The sequence below is a fragment of the Diadema setosum genome, chromosome 15, assembly GCF_964275005.1.
Source record: "Diadema setosum chromosome 15, eeDiaSeto1, whole genome shotgun sequence".
NCBI lineage: Eukaryota > Metazoa > Echinodermata > Echinoidea > Diadematoida > Diadematidae > Diadema > Diadema setosum.
In genome coordinates this window covers 10,587,774-10,604,619 of record NC_092699.1, presented here as the reverse complement: position 1 = coordinate 10,604,619, position 16,846 = coordinate 10,587,774, and the positions used below count along the sequence as shown (strand labels likewise).

Below are 16,846 nucleotides of genomic sequence, written 5' to 3'. Positions count from 1 at the left end.
AGATCTGCACATGCAAAGCGACCGCGATGAACACAGCACGATAAGTTCATCTTTACAGAAAAATACAGCAAGAATTTGGGCATGTGGGACTAATATGATCGGCTGCCAAAGCAAACGCTGCGCATACACAGCTCACATCACACGCACAGTAAGTCAGTCAATCGCCCCAAACTCATACAAAGCTTCATATTTCAGGATAACTTATCTCACTACGCAACAAAAATTTCATAATTCACACAAGGAAATGAAAATAAAGCTACCTTACCTTCGAAGGAGACGATAAATAACAAAGTATCTCAGCGAGTCGGCTAGAAACAGCAAGCAGCCAGCAGACGTATCGACAGCGAAAAATCAAGCTCGCCGCGTTAACCGTACCAAGAAAAAAAAAAAATTGATTGATTATCTGATTTACATATAATTTGCATATAATTTGCTTAAGAGCAGGCTCGTTCATGAACATTGAATACTTCTTTGTTAAATCAAGTCGCACTTAGCTTACGAGCAGCTTCATGAAACACAATTTGCAAGTCGCACGTAGCTTAACAGCGACTACACCAACTTAAGAGCGACTGCATGAACTTACGAGCAACTCTTTATGAAACACCCCCCAGGGGTCCGTTTCATGAAGCTATCACATAAAAGCTATCACATAAATCTTAAAATGGCCAAGCCGCTCTTAAGCTAGGAGAGACTTTCACAGAGAAGTAAAAACCATTTCACGAAGTCTCTCCTAAGCTATGAGAGACTTTAATTTTTTCAATCATCATGTTCGAGGGTAATACTAATTAACATATCATTAGCATATCATTAACGTATTCTCCCTATTGTGTTACATGCGGTGAGCACTCGCTACCTAGACATAGCACGTATACACACAGTGTATACAGCGCAGAGGTAACAGATCTACGACGGAGGCAAGATCCTGAAGGCTAAGTTGCATTCTACACCGCTACCAGTACATATTTCTATTAGTGAGTATATTTAAAGCTGTCTGCAATTAAAAAGTGATGCATGTGGATTCATAATGTGATATTATTTGGATATATTTTTGTTCGAATCTTCTACAATTCTCCAAGGGCTAGCTAGATGTAGATCTAATCTTAACGGTAGTAGCGTTATCACAATAGTCCCACGTAGGCACATCGCCGTTTGTTTGAATGACCAAATGGCCAGCTGAGTTAGGTAGTTTGTTAATGTTAGCATGGTAGGGTCTAGGGCTACTACAACTTCTACAAGTAATAGTGAAATGTTTGTGGGTTGATTTTTAGCGTGCAGATATTTCATGAGAGCAATTGCCCGATTTGTTCATGTATGGGTGAATTGCAGGTAACTTAAGGCGTGAATTGTGAAGGGATCGAAGAAGAAACCGGAAATTTCATAAGTAAAGAATTGGTCTGCATTTTATTATTAATATTATATTTTTGAAGACGTGTCTAACATTGAATAATTACACTGTCACTAGCTGTGTGGATAGTATTCAGAAGTGATACAAATTTTCTGTTTTGTGTCAAATCGACAGGAAAGATCTGGGTTTTTTTTTTCAGTCTAGAAAATCTCAGGTTATTTTGTCCAACAGAATTATGGGCCTAGCCTAAGCCTAATGTTTTTTAGTTTAGGCCCTAACGTGAACTTATAGCGTTAGCATTTACACTACAGAGAACCAGCTGTACGTTACCTGTGTCATTGTTACGTTTACAAGTCCTAATGTTACTATCTAACGTTACTAATATAGGTCTACAACAAAAACTTGTAAAATACTAGGGGTTAGGGGTTATAACTGCGACCAGCCCGAACACGAAGCACTGTGTACTGGTACAACTAACAGGGAGTGCCCTGGGGTTAGGGCCGGTAGTACTATCTGGAGAGTCCGACAGTGGTTAGACTAACTAGATCAAGTACGGTAGTAATAGTAGGGCCTAGTAGTAGTACGTAGATCCAGGTCTACACAGAATATGAATTGGAAACCATGGTTCAGATCTTGGTTCAGACTTGAAAGCTATCTTCAACAATTCTAAGTGCATACAGCACTGTAATCGCAATGCATGTGTCACAATAAGATAGAGAATGATGTTTACCTAAATTCATTGGCATGGAACCTCTAGAATTCTACTGCTATACTACCAGATGTCTATAGATCTAGAATCCAGTGGTATAGTGATCCTGAGTAGCACCTACTGACCTAGATACTACTTAACCAGTGTATACCAAAAGTATAACCAGACTAGACCCTTTGCCTTGATATTCTTAAACATATTATCATTACCATAAGTAGGCCTATCACTCATCAGTAAGGAAGTTAATAGGTCTTCTTAATAGTGCTATCTATCTAGGCAGTTAGTAGATTCTATAGGTCCATACTCCGATGCTAATACCGCTTACACAACTTCTTTTAGCAATTTAACTGATGATGATGACATGACAACAGTTGATGATCAGAGTCAGACTGTGGCTGCATCTCAGGCTGTAACTGTGATCAACCCGAATGTGAAGCCACAGTACAGCTGGTCCTACCAGATCTTAGGTAGATGTAGACCTTGCAACATGGATGCCTAGCGACAAGATCTAGAACCTCAAGAAGTCATAATACCCTAAACTATAGGCTTACACATGTTGAATTGAGACAACTCAAATACTAGTATTATGTCTTTTAATCATCCCCCCCAAAAAAATAATAATATAAGATCCTTTATATATCTAAACTGCAAAAACATGTGAACTGATTTCAAATTTCATGCAGATTCTAGATATTGTGTGTAAAATCTTGTATAATCAAACAACAGTTTGAAAACACATTTTCTATTTTGTATTCACATTTTTAATTATAATGTTAGATATGGAACATCAGTCAGACTGCTACAATCAGACTTCTTCATCTAATAAAGCCCAGAGTCAGTTGCTGAACTTCACTGAACACAGAACCAAACTGCTGAACTTCCATCTTCTCCACAGCTAGACTGCTACTGAACTTCGTCGAGACTTACGATGTATCTACCAGCATGGTCACCTTCAACAGAATGCAAGTATTTTAGCTTATAATACTATTTTAGCAGACATCATATCTGTATATTTTCAAATACTACAATTGCAACATTATTTACATTTGGACATCAAATTGTCTCTGGATTTTTAGTTGAATAGTGTTAGACAGGAAATATTGAAAACAATGTTTGCTGTAATGTCCATCTTGGTAATTGAAAACAAACATTGTTATCCAGTGAATAGTGACCCTTCTAGAAACAACTGTTTTTTGCATTTTTTATTTCACTATCTGTAGAATATTACATACTGATCCAATTGAAAAGAGATAATTCATGGAAGGGGGGGGGGTACCTGCATGTCTACATGTATCAAGCTCCTGAAACAAACTTTAGCAGTCACGTTATCTTAATAATGTAGGCCCTACTATGATTGTTTATTTACCCTCTCCCTTTTCTAGTATCAAAACCACCTTATGCTCTTACAATGTTTGAAACAAGAATATTCGACATAGCTAATCATTTTAAACTGTGAAAAGTCCTATTTATAGCTTATGGATCAGTAGATACTAGTGAATTCATTCTTTCAAAATCAATGGTAGGGCTTTTCAATTTGATTGCTATAGCTTGTTATAGCAAAGGCAAAGCAACCATCTCTAACATACTTTCTAATGTCCCATGTCCTGCACTATTGTTTTGTTTGTAAGATATTAACTGTTCTTGTATATTGAATAAACTCCAAACAGCCAAGGACCAGACAACATGTGAACTTCATCCACTTCAGAGTTAAGGACTGGGGGCAAGATGCAAATGGAAAAGTCAAGTGACAGTGTCATGGATATTCCACCATCTTCATTTGGTGTGTTAAATGATTATTTTTAGCTATTGAAGCAAGTTGAGAAATCATGTTATCTTGATCATCTACAGTTGGCAGCAAAATTATTCAGCCCCTCTCTTGCATGTTGGACACTCTGGCATAATGAATTACATTATAACTGAGATCATTTCTAAATCATACAAGCGGTGATCAGATAGTTTGCTACAAGTAAATAACAGATCAGTAGCCTTTGATTTGCATATAGTTACAAACTTTGATCATTCATGTATAAAGAGATATGGTCCAATGAGCACATTTATGGTCATTTTCAGTCCTTTCAGTGATCACTGAAATGCTTCGTTGAATATGGTTTGTTCACTCAATGTTTTGATAGGTGACACAATATGATGGAATTTGATGTAGGATTCTTAATATTTCAATTGGCATTTTTCGTTGTACAAAAATATCTAAATGAACTCATTTCTAGTGAAAGTTGCCACCATAGAGTTTGTACAGAGGTTTAGCCGTGATATTAATAATTCAAAGTTTAAGTCATGTCAAAATGAATATAACCCAATGAAATGCTAAGAGTTGTGCATAGAATGGCAAGATACTATTTAAAATTCCATAAAAACAAAAGAAATTAATCGTTATCATCAGACCATAACACGTCATGCTTCAGTGATCACAGAAAGGTCTGAAATGACCATAATGTGCTCACTGGACCTTATCTCTTCATGCATGAATGATCAAAGTTTCTAACTATATGCAAATCAAAGACTATTGATCAGGTAGGCATTTGTCATAAACTATCTGTTCACCACTTGTATATGATTTAGTAATTGTAATGTTATTTATTTTGCTATAGTGTCCATAATGCAAGGGGGGTGAATAATTCTGCTGCCAACTGAATAAAGTGAATGCTTGTTATTAATTTACCCTCTCATTCATTACTAAAATTACCTCATACTCTTACAATTTGCTAACAGGGGCTCATTACATAGTGATTCAAACTTTGAAAACTGGCAATTACAACTTGTTGTTCACATAATATATCTTACAAAATTGATAATCATTAATGAACATTTTGTTATTATTGCTTGTTTTAATAAAGATGTACACTCATCTCAAATATTTTCCAACTATCCCATTTGTGCATCCGATGTTTCTGTTTGTATGGTATTTAACTGTTCTTAAATTTGCACACCCAAAGGCCTGAAGAGAGCTGAACCTCACCAAGCCTTGGGACAGACAACTGCAGCTGAACTTCACCCAGGTCAGAGTCAGACTACAATTGGACTACAAACTGTATAGCAGCATCTTATCTACGACAGAACACAGGTATGCTTTTCTCAAATTAAACTTGAAAGTATAAAGATTTTACAAAATAAACAACTTGAATAACAGTTGAAAAAGGGCAACCTCTGTTGATGACATATCAGTTACAGGTAATTCGGTCTTTCTTATTTTAGCAATTATTGTAGACTTGGTGGACAAACAATGTCACCTCTATATGTGAACTGTTCCATACGAGAAATGAAGAAATTAGTGCATTTATACACCCCAGTTGGGAGTTGATTTAATGTTTATGTCTATACAGGCGCGGTGGAGCACCCCAATTATCTCGCAGAAATCCATCGGCAGCCGAGCCTCATTTGCATAAAGTAAACAACATGTACTCGCGTAGTTGAGAAAAAGTAAACAACTTCTCAAGCTAATAACAATTTCAGTAAACCTATTTTCGGATTAAAATTGAGTTAGTTTGAATTTGAAAACATGTCCGAATATGCACATATAACATATTAAAGGATTTGACAATGATAAAATGTGAAATTTTAGCGAAAACCTGGCGAGCAAAATTACCAAAAATATGCCTCGAAAATCATCCTAAAATTCACGAAGTGTGATTGCGGAACAAAAGCACCATTCAAACAAAGTACACCGAAATTTATTTATCTGCTTGCATTTTAAATTTCATACCATAATATTCCCGGCCATGGTTGTGTCGGAAAAAAACAGAAGGTGATGTCAAAAATGACACGAACGCAAAGCGTACAGGTCGGTCCCATGTATAATTAATCGCGTCACTGTGGCGTTGCATGTCACAGCACACACAACGCATTGCTGCATGCAGCGTGCGCGGCAGCAGCTCAGCAATCACCGCCGTGCGACACTCAGCAAAATTGACTGCGTCACATGCAAACCAACAATGAGCACGAAATCCTGAATCTCACGTACCACGCATGCCCAATATTACGGGAAAAGAAATGACGTCATTTTCAATTGTTTCGCCGACTACAATTTTCTATTTCAAACCCTGTAGAAACAAGTTGATTTCTCAAAAAGTACAGGTGGTACAAAGCGAAAACTTTCACCATATATGGATTGAGGCCTGATGAACTTATGTTGCCAGTTTCGGACACATTGGAGCCCGGCCATAGTCCAGTCGGAAAAAAACAGAGAGCATGTTTTGCGAGAGGTGATTTTCAAAACGCTTTAATATCTCAAGTTCTAGTGCAGCAAATTTCATAATTTTTTCATCAAAAGGAAGGTTTTTAAAAACTTAGATAGTGTGGGAAGTTTGAGTTTACTAGCGGCACGCATAGCGGCACAAGGAGAAGGTAAAGATTTGACTTGTTCATGCACACAGTTTCGGGCAGCCGTGGATGCCCGTTGGAAATTCAAATAGAACGAGGCGATAATGAGATGCAAATTGCGGTGCTCCACCGCGCCTGTATATCAGCCACAATTGGGAATTCAGTACGGCTTACATTAGTTGATTAACGCACTGACATAGCAATGCAGCTGATTTATTGCATAACCCATTGAATCATCTTTCTGTTTATTTTGGAACCCCCAGCTTGCCTGACATAAGTTACAATCCTTTTTAAAAAGTCATGAATGTATAACGTTCTGTCAGACGAGTGTTTAAAGTCACAATCACATTCTCATTTTGAGTCTGTGTCACACCTTTTTTGTTATCAGGAAGAATCTGCTACACTAATCACAATCACATTCTCATTTTGAGTCTGTGTCACACCTTTTTTGTTATCAGGAAGAATCTGCTACACTAATTCTTGTGTATGACATCCCAGACGATTTTCTTAGTTTTTTTTCGTAGATGCTGTTAAACTGTTTCTAATATACTGTATAAGAAATTGCTGAAAAGTAGTTCTGTGTAATGATATGTGTGCCAGTCGTGTGTGTATTCATTCAACTGTAAGCCCACATATTTAACACTCTGTATAATGTCAGGCAGAGGGGATGAATGGCGTGTCATAAAATTTCAGTATGTAACCAATATTTGTTTTTCCATATTTGTATTTCTTTTTTCTTTCATATAGATTCTCAAGGCATGGAGCTTACCGAGGGTGATGCAGACAGGTTGAATGCAACATATGATAGTTTTTACGGCTGTAAATATATATATATATATATATATGAATTTAATCTTTCAAAATCAATGTATATACAGTGAAACCCCGTTATAACGAGGTCCGTGGGACCGCCAATATTGCCTCGTTATAACCGGTTCCTCATTATAACCGTACGCACTAAAAACAAAGAAAACATAAGCATGGAGTCACATATACCAAGCAATCAAACTTATGAGCAGTCTTTGTGTTGTTATTACACAAGTAAATGGATCATTATTATTGAGAAAGGATAAAAAGGAATCATTTGTGAGTTGATACCAAAAGAATAAAAAAAAAAAGAAGGGGTTGAAAACGCGTTCTTTGTTTTTCTTCTGAAAAATCTCTTCGCGTGTGTTGTGCATGCCTTCTCGAAAAGTGCACGGCAGGGTTGAATTCGTAATCCTTTCTACACGTATCTCTTCCTCGTGTATTGAACCATTCTGAAAGAATGAAAATATCATTTGTGAAACACAGTATAAAATTTTAATAAACAAAATCACATTGTATTAAAAACATGTTTTACTTTTTTTCTGAACATGGGTGCAAGCAGAGTAACATGCATTATTAAACTTATTTTACGCTGTGTGCGCCCAGCGGGATCGCGATGATTACATTATTAATTATTTAGGCTGTATTCCATGATGTTTGCACCAGCAGGGGTTGAAAATGCATTTTGTATTTTTCTCCCCAAAATCTCTTCGCATTTTGTACATGTGTCCTTGAAAGGTACACGACATGGTTGAATTCGTGATCCTTTTTACGACTATCTCTTCCTCATTATAAGGGACCATTCTGAAAGAATGAAATTATTCATTTGTAAAATACAGTGTGAAATAATGTGAACATCACGATGATTTCATTAATTATTTCGGCTGTAATCTTTTACGTAGTATACACATCAATGTTTCACAACCAGCAAAACAACTGGAAGTCGGAACTAACATGGAAAGGATTATGATTTTGCAGAGGTTGTGCTTTTCTAATATACAAATAGGTTAGGAGAGTCCATCTGAATTGAGTTGTACATCATTTTAAATCTTAGAGTCTGCTCTTTCAGAAAGAGGATTGAGCTTTTAACTTTTTGGAAGATACTAAGAAACCACTAATGAAGTGCTACAGAGCATACCATTCTCAGAGGAATTCAAAGTTCATTTGATGAAAATCGATTTTTAAATGGCTGAGACATCCGAAAACAAAGTAAAACAAAGTAAAAGCGATTCTAATGAAAGGTTGGTTCCACCTTTTATTAGGAATCGCTTTATTTTGCATATTTCAGCCATTTCAAAACCAATTTCATCAAGTAAACATTGAATTCTTCTTGGAATTATGTGCCCTTTCATATTTCAGAAGAGGTTTCTCATTATATCACACACACAAAAAAAAATCTGAAGCCAGGTCTCAACCAAAACTACACCATCCCTTTAACCAGAAATCCATGTTTGGTGACTTTTTGTGACTTTTTGGGGGTTTTGTGATGCAGAGTCACAATTGCAGTGTTAGATATGAAGCTACAATCAGACTATTGCAGTTTGACTGCTGAACTTCACTCAGAGTTTTGTCATAGATGAGTCCATTGGTGATGGCATAAGTGCTTTGCCAGGCATTAACCAAAACCAGAAATGAGACAAATCCCCCTTAGAAGAAAAGAGAAACAAATGCATTGCAAAACAAAACAGAACAGCTAAGCATGCAAAAAAGTCGGTGAAAAGCAAACGGGTGAATCGAAGCACACTAAAAAAAATAAATAAATAAATAAAAAAAAGATAAAAAAAAAAACCGAAAAGAAGATTTATAGTAAAGTGGAAGAAACCATTTTAAAATGGACAAATGCAAATCTCTGTCAGCACATAACAGTCTGATTTCTGATTGCTTTGATGAATAAAAGCTATTGTGTAGCAGACAAGGTCATTATTATTAGTACTATTATCATAATTAGTATTCTGATGTAGGGAACCTCAGAGTGCAAAAACAGTGGATTGCAACACATATCATTGTATGCTTACCAAATATTTGCAATGATAGAATTGCTTGAAGTTCAGCTGCTTTCACAATTTGATTAATAAACCATGAAAATATTTCAAATGATTATGAAAGATGTGTTGAGGTATAAGTGATCCAAACATAAATACATCAGTGAACGTTGCAGTGCATTATTTTTGTTATTGTTTCCAGGCGTGTGACGGCAAACTTTATGTAACCAAGTTAGAAAATTATATCTATGCGGGCAATTATAATTTGATCAGAAAGATATAATTAAGAATAACTTATTATGTAGAAATGAAGTAGAGTGTAATACCAGAAAATACTGTGAGTGATAATAATTTCACAAAGACTCTTACCAGTATCATCATTGTGGTTATGATAATTGTGCTGTGATTATGACGATATTGAATAATGAAATACATGTTTTCAAGATCAGATTTTCCAATGAATCAGGCAACCAGAATATGAAAATTTGACAGCAACAACTGTTTCAATAGTTTCTGCAGTTACATAATCTGTCACATGACATGTAGTTAAATTGTGTAGAACTAATATTAACCCTATAAAGCCCAAGGGGGGGGGGGGCACATTGTGCCCCCCCCTACCAGATTTTCATTCGCCACTCCTTCGCCCTTTATCCAATTTTAACCAAATTTGGTGACTTTTCCTAAAATCTTATTCCGAACGTTTTGATATATAATTTAGCTATATTTGATATTGCTGGTTGCCATGGCATGGCAACCATAAACTGACAACCATCTCAGTCAGATTTTTGCGTATTTTTCTATTCCAATTCAAATTTACAATATTATAATGTATGAAATGGGCGTTTCTTGGCTGAAATTTGCTGAAGAAGCAGAATGTGAAGTAATTATGGCCTTGAAATGTTTTTCCTATTATTTCCTTTGTTTTTCTGTGCCAACAGCATAAAACAATAGATATAATAGAGATGCTTGAAAATAACAGTATTTTCCAAAGATTGACGTTCTATTTTGTGTCATTTTGATTCCTTCACCCAAGTTATACCTCTAATATCATTTGTTTATCACATTATCAATCTGCAAACTTAAAATTCCAATATTATGGGAATATGAAATATGATTACTATGCATGTACCTATCCCAAACAATACATCATAGGTCTCATAATGTATTTCTTTATTTTGTTATGAATAGCGCCCCCATGTGGTGACCTTGAGAAATTTCAACCATAACAAATAATCAGCTTTGACTTGCACATCATTTGTGGCAAATATGAAAAATATTGGTCTATGATAAGACATATATACTGGGGATAAAGAAATTATACAAAAAAATCATGTTTTTAGCATATTTCCTATGTATTTCTTTATATTTTGATAAATAACGCCCTCTATGGGTGACCTTGAAACAACTCAAGTATGCGGTCATGTAGAGTATGAGTTGCTCTACCCATGTGCTAGATATGACGATGAGACATCAAACAATAACAAAGTTATATAGGGGGGCACAATGTGCCCCCCCCCCCCCTTGGGCCTGGGAAGGGTCAAAATAGCTTGGGCTTAATAGGGTTAATGAGTATGAAATTGATAGTGGTGAATGAATTAAATAATTGAATCATTATCGGCGCTTATCATTATGCATCTTTAAATGAAATGTGTTTCAATTGTGGCAATTGATGAGTAAAATCAAATCCAAGTATGAAACCATGAATACCTGCAGAAACTTGAACTATCACTCATTGTGATTTTTACCCCCACCTCCAACTGAGGGAGTTCGTTCAACCAGCACTAACTTTATACGGTTTTATTTTTTATAAAAAGTTGTTACCATGGGAACGCATTGTTCAACATAGAATAAAGTCATGTTTTGTTTATTAAAAAAATCTGTTCGTCATTAAATTATGTGTCATAATTACGTATCGCAAATCAAGTGCTCAAAAACTGAGGGAGTTGGATGAATAAACTGGTAAGTCCTATGATTTTCATTAAAAAATGATGTTACCATGGCAACACACTGTCCAATATTAATGGAAGAAAATTTGAAAGAAAGGTTTGCACAAATACATATTATGACTGTCACATGTGTCAAATATCAAGTCAAATGCTCAAAAGCTGAGGAAGTTAGCTGAATCCACAGTATTTTTATATGATTTTCATTCAAAATACTCTGTTACCATGGCAACACATTGACAACGATCAAAGAAGAAATTCGCACATCAGTCAATGTACTTTAGCAGTCTCATGTGCCAAATTTCAAGTAAAATGCTCAAATACTGAAGGAGTAAACTGAATCCACAAATTTTTTGTATTATATTCATTGAAAATGCTGTTACCATGGCAACACAATGTTCCATATCTATATATGAAAGATTGAAGTTTGCACAACTGCATATCATAGTGGTCACATGTGCCAAATTTTAAGCCAAATGCTCAAAAGCTGAGGGAGATGGCTGAATCCACAATAGTTTTGTATGCTTTTTATTCAAAGTCTGTTGTTACCATGGCAACGCATTGTTCAACAATGACGAAAAATGAAGTTTGCACATCTACGTACTATACCGGTCACATGTGCCAAATTTCAAGCCATTGCTCAAAGACTGACAAATTTATCTGAATTCACAATATTTTAGATGCTTTTAAGTGAAAAAAAATGCTGTTACCATGGCAACGCATTGTTCAACATCAACAAAAGATTAGTTTTGCACATCTACATACTGTAGCGGTCACATGTGCCAAAATTTAGGTCAAATGCTAAAAAACTATACGAAGTTAGATCAATCCACATATTTCTTTGTATGATTGGTATAGAAAAAACTGTTGTTGCCATGGCAACACATGGCAACAGATTTCTTCACATCCACACAGGGAAAAAAGCGTCTTGCACAACTACACATTACATTGATCTGATTCTATGCTGAATTTCAACTGCATTGCTTTAAAACTGAGTGTAGGGTCCTAGTAGTTTGTATGATTTTTATGAAAATATGTCGTTGCCATGGCAAAGCATTACGCGATATTAACGAAAAAGATGTCTTGCACATCTACCTTTGACAGTGGTCACACATGCCAAATTTGGGGTCAATTACTCCAAAAATGAGAAAAAAGTTTGATACAATGACTCTCAAAAAGCTATCACATAAACTTAGGAGTGCTCCTGACCACTCCTAGATTTATGTGATAGCTTTGCCAAGTTAGGAGAGACTTTATGTGCTAGCTTCGTTCATGAAATGGTTTGTAGAAAAAGTCTCTCCTAAGTCTGAGTTTATGTGATAGCTTTAGGCGATAGCTTTTTCATGAAACGGTTTTTAGCAAAGTCTCTCCTAAGTGTGACTTAGGAGAGAGAAAGTCTCTCTTAAGACTTTCATGAAACGGACCCCTAGGTCTATAAAGCAGGCGAGTCGCCGTAGTATTAGTACGTACAGACACGCAGTGGTGGTGGGGCTATCATGAAATAGGCCCCACCGCAGTGCGCGTGCACCGTACCCGTGCCTTTATAGCAAGCAAGGGTAGGTCCTCCTAGGGTTTAGGGTTAGGTAGGGTTGTATTTATGGTTAAATTGGCCGTTAGTCGAGCCGAGGGCCATATTATGAAGTCATTTTCGCCGCATTCAAGAGTATTCACTGTGGAAGGCAGCCCCACCGCCGTGCTTACCTACCGAGATGAACGCCACACGGTGGGGCTGAAACGGGCGAGTCGCCGTAGTATTACTATTAGTACAGACACGCAGTGGTGGGGCCTATTTCACGAGTTTGCCGAAAATAATGGATATCCAAGCGTACCACAGTTGTAATCTGTATTATTGGCAGTATTAAATCCGATACAGTTCATTAAATATTCTTTTGTCTAAAGGCTTAGCCAATGACAATAGTGCAGCGCAGCACCTGCTATGCGCTCGCTAGCTCGCTCCCCCGCCAGCGCTAGCCAGATGCAGCCGCCGGCCGGCCGGCTCGTCGCTGCGCTGCGCTAGCATAGCCTTGCCAGCTCGCTGGCTACGGCTAGACTGGTCGTGAACGACTCCGTTCTTAGACGTCATCACAATTTAGAAGTGATAGTGCGCCGCATGCGGTGAAAGTATAGCAAGTTTTCCAAAACCGAGGAAATTGCATCCATTATGTTAACAAATATAATAGAACAAAATTCAGAACAGTAAAAAACCCCGCACAACCATAGAATTACTTAGAATTTAACATTTAATATTATTACATCATTGAGAAAAAAATGTCTAAACCATTTTATTAGGTCTTTAACTGTGGAGTTATACATGTACAGTTACTCTAGATCTGGTATACAAGCAGCAGAAACATTCATGAAAATTAGATTTAGCAGGGGAATTTAATGAAATTAACTTTCAATATGCTAAGTTACGTAAAAATTGAAGCAACGAGTGGATCTAACGTTAGAACCTCTATACCGTATACCGATACCGTACTAACATTGTGAATATTTTAAGTAGATTCTACAGTTGTATTTACTTTTGAATTTTGGTTATATAGGCCTAGGTAGTAACGTTAACTATTAGAGTAACATTTTGTCATCAACCTCGAAATGTAGTGAGGACAAAACTAAATCATGTTTCAGTTTCAGTAAATATAACCACAGTAGATTAACTCGATGAAAGACGGAGTGGTTTAGATTCTACAATACCGATTTGGGAAATAAATTAAGAAATGCAGAGACAACCTGGCCACTGCACTGGCACTGTATGTAGACCATACGCAAAGCACGACAATAAGCGTTGACGCGTGCTTGAGAAAGTAACTCCAACATCAACATTTCCTCACACATGTATTACCCGGGTATTTCCCTACACACGTTCAATTAGTATTATGAGATTCTTACTCACCTTTACCTTAGAAGGAAGTAACTTTTCTCGAACTGGCATTCGTAAGAAACATCAGACAGAGGTTCGACCGATCCACCTGCCTCACCGTGCACCACCACCACCGCCGGGAATCGCCGCCGCGCCGCCGGGCGGCGCTCGGCGGCCAGGATTGTCGAGAGTTCGCTCCAGGTTTCGAGTCTCGCGCGTGTTGGTTGCGCGAGAGAGAGCGACGATGATACGAAGACTGTAATTTACATATGCAAATACAGTACTGTGATGCAGCCATTCACGGGCGACGGACGTATCCGCATGCGCAGATAAGGTTTTGACACAGGGGCATAAGTTCGGAAACGTTAGGAAAGTGTTAGGAATGTTAGGAAAGTGTTAGGAAAGTGTTAGGAAAGCGTTAGCAATGTTAGGAAAGTGTTAGGAAAGTGGGTGCCGTCCAATCCCCTCAATCTGCGGCGGCGCGCCAAAAAGAAATAGATGTGAATGAAGTAAATGAAAACCTGCACAAAGTTCAAACATGGTGTAATGCCAATAAGATTACAATCAATTTAAAGAAAACAAATTATAATGGTAATCAGAAGAAAACGCCAGTTAGTTTCGATGAGGGGTGCAATAAAACTATCTGACACAGACATTGATGAAGTGAGTGTTGCATCCTTTATCGGAACTCAGATTGATTGTCATCTCACTTGGAAACCTCACATTCAATTGGTAAATAAATGTGTTCGAAGGAAAGTAGGTGTATTGTATAAATTAAGACAGTATGTTCCGCAGCGCATTCTTGTGCTTTTGTATAAATCTTTTATACAACCACACATATTATATGGTATTGAAGTATGGGGCAGTACTTATAAATCTCACTTAAATTGTATACATATTTCTAAAAAATGGCTCTGAGAGGTATAACATTTTCGACTTTACGAACACATTCAGAACCATTGTTCCAACGATTCAAACTTCTAGATGTTGTTAGGTTACATAAGTTCTCAGTTTTAACATTTATGTACGATCTCTGCAATGGAACTATTCCGCACCCTCTGTATGACTATTGCCAAATTGTGCATCATACTTACAGGACAAGAACAAATGAAAAAAGAATGTTGTACTTACCAAAATTTAGAACCACACAGGGACAATTTTCAATTTCTTACTTAGGACCAAAACTTTGGAATACATTGCCACGAGAAATGCGTGAACAAAGCAAAAGATCTATACATTTCGTAAATGCCTTGCAGATTTCCTTCTCTAATAGATATTGTATCAAGTATAATTAGTTTTCTATGTTAGAAAATATATGATGTACGTTGTATTTAAATATTAAGAGCCATTTCAACCAACCATGTAATAATTTTTCGTTTGTGTTTAGCTTTTAGTATGAAGATCAAGGTGACCAATCTCGACCAGCACGTGTGCTAACTTTTGGTTTCCTTGTTAACAACAACTTTGTAGAATTACGCTACATTGTATCACATTTAAATCTCAAATGTCTTCATTTAATCATGTTATTGTAAAGGAGTAATAGATAAGTTTTTTTTTTCATATATGTATGTAAATACAATTATATAATGATTGAAAATGTACATGTTCAAATGTTGTTGCTAATAAAAACTTCAAACTTCAACTTCAACTTCAACTCTTTACTACTCTATGCGCTGCCTAGCTAGTACATACTCGCGGCCGCTGCGCTGCGGAGGCAGTCGGGACGGTAAAAGCCGAACGGGCGTACATGTACGTACACGTCGTCTCGTATCTCGGAAAGATATAAGAGTTTGAATCAGATATATCGGGACGCGAGTGAACTGAAGGTATGATATTTGAGATCAGCAAAGTTTTTCAAGCCTATTAAAGAGACTTTGAGAAAGGGCATATCATACGTCATAAATAATAACTTTCATTCTAAAAGGGCACCACGGCCACAAGAAAAAGGGCACATTTTTTTTTTTGGCCGTATAAAACTTTGATCTAAAAACCAAAGGCATTGCGGCCAACAAGAGGGGCACCGATGGCCATGGCCGTCGGTGGCCGTCGGTTAATTCGAGGCCTGTTAATAAAAAACCAACGTTTCGTCTAGCTTATTGAATAATTTCAAATTATTTCACTTCCTCAGAAAGGTCCACTTTTTACCACACCTTCCCGTTCTATTCCTATGTAAGGTAAGTTATATGGGCCTGATATGGTATCTCTTATGTGACCACATACTATAGCTGTGTTTTAACAGACCTTATACCCAACACTGTCGGGGCAACCTCCGGAAAACAGAATTCAGGCAATAAAACAACGGGAGAGAGCGAGGGTTATACCGTGTTAACAGACACATTCAGCTCATCTGCAGTGTTACATTAGCAGACTCGCGCAGCACTTGTATTTTTTAATATATTTATTATGCGTTACAGGAAATTCTAATCAAATTAATTGAATAAAAATTATGATACATGATTGTATCTAAATGTATTGACGTCTTTGTCAGGAAATTTGACAAGTGTTCATGTTGTGCACATTCAGGTACATGTACATTGTAGGCAACCATGTGTAATAAAAAAAGTGTTAAAAGCCATTCATCTGTTCGGCGGGCACACCGCTTTGCTGTCTGGACTATTCCGCATGCGTCTCAAGGGTATCAGACAAACCTTATCGCAAGATCGTTTTTAAAGGAAGGGTTATCCGAACGTTGTCGCGGTAATGCCAGGGTAATGTCGAAGAAAATGACCCTAAACTGCCTGGAATAGAATTTGGCAAAAGTTCCCGCGGCAAAGTTCGAGCAACATTTTTTGTGGAGCGTCTTCACCGGCACGATAAGAAATATTATCTGGAAGGTTTCGCGGTATGACTCTGATTCGAAGGGCT

At 37.1% G+C, this 16,846-nt stretch overlaps 1 long non-coding RNA gene across 1 annotated transcript; it reads left to right on the top strand.

The window, feature by feature from the left end:
- The first annotated feature begins 883 nt into the window (after positions 1-883).
- LOC140239025 (uncharacterized) lies at positions 884-7,673 on the top strand. Its single transcript, XR_011901946.1, has 5 exons — positions 884-971; positions 2,832-3,016; positions 3,722-3,834; positions 5,006-5,133; positions 7,137-7,673. It is a non-coding gene; the product is annotated as an uncharacterized lncRNA (long non-coding RNA).
- Positions 7,674-16,846: the final 9,173 nt, after the last annotated feature.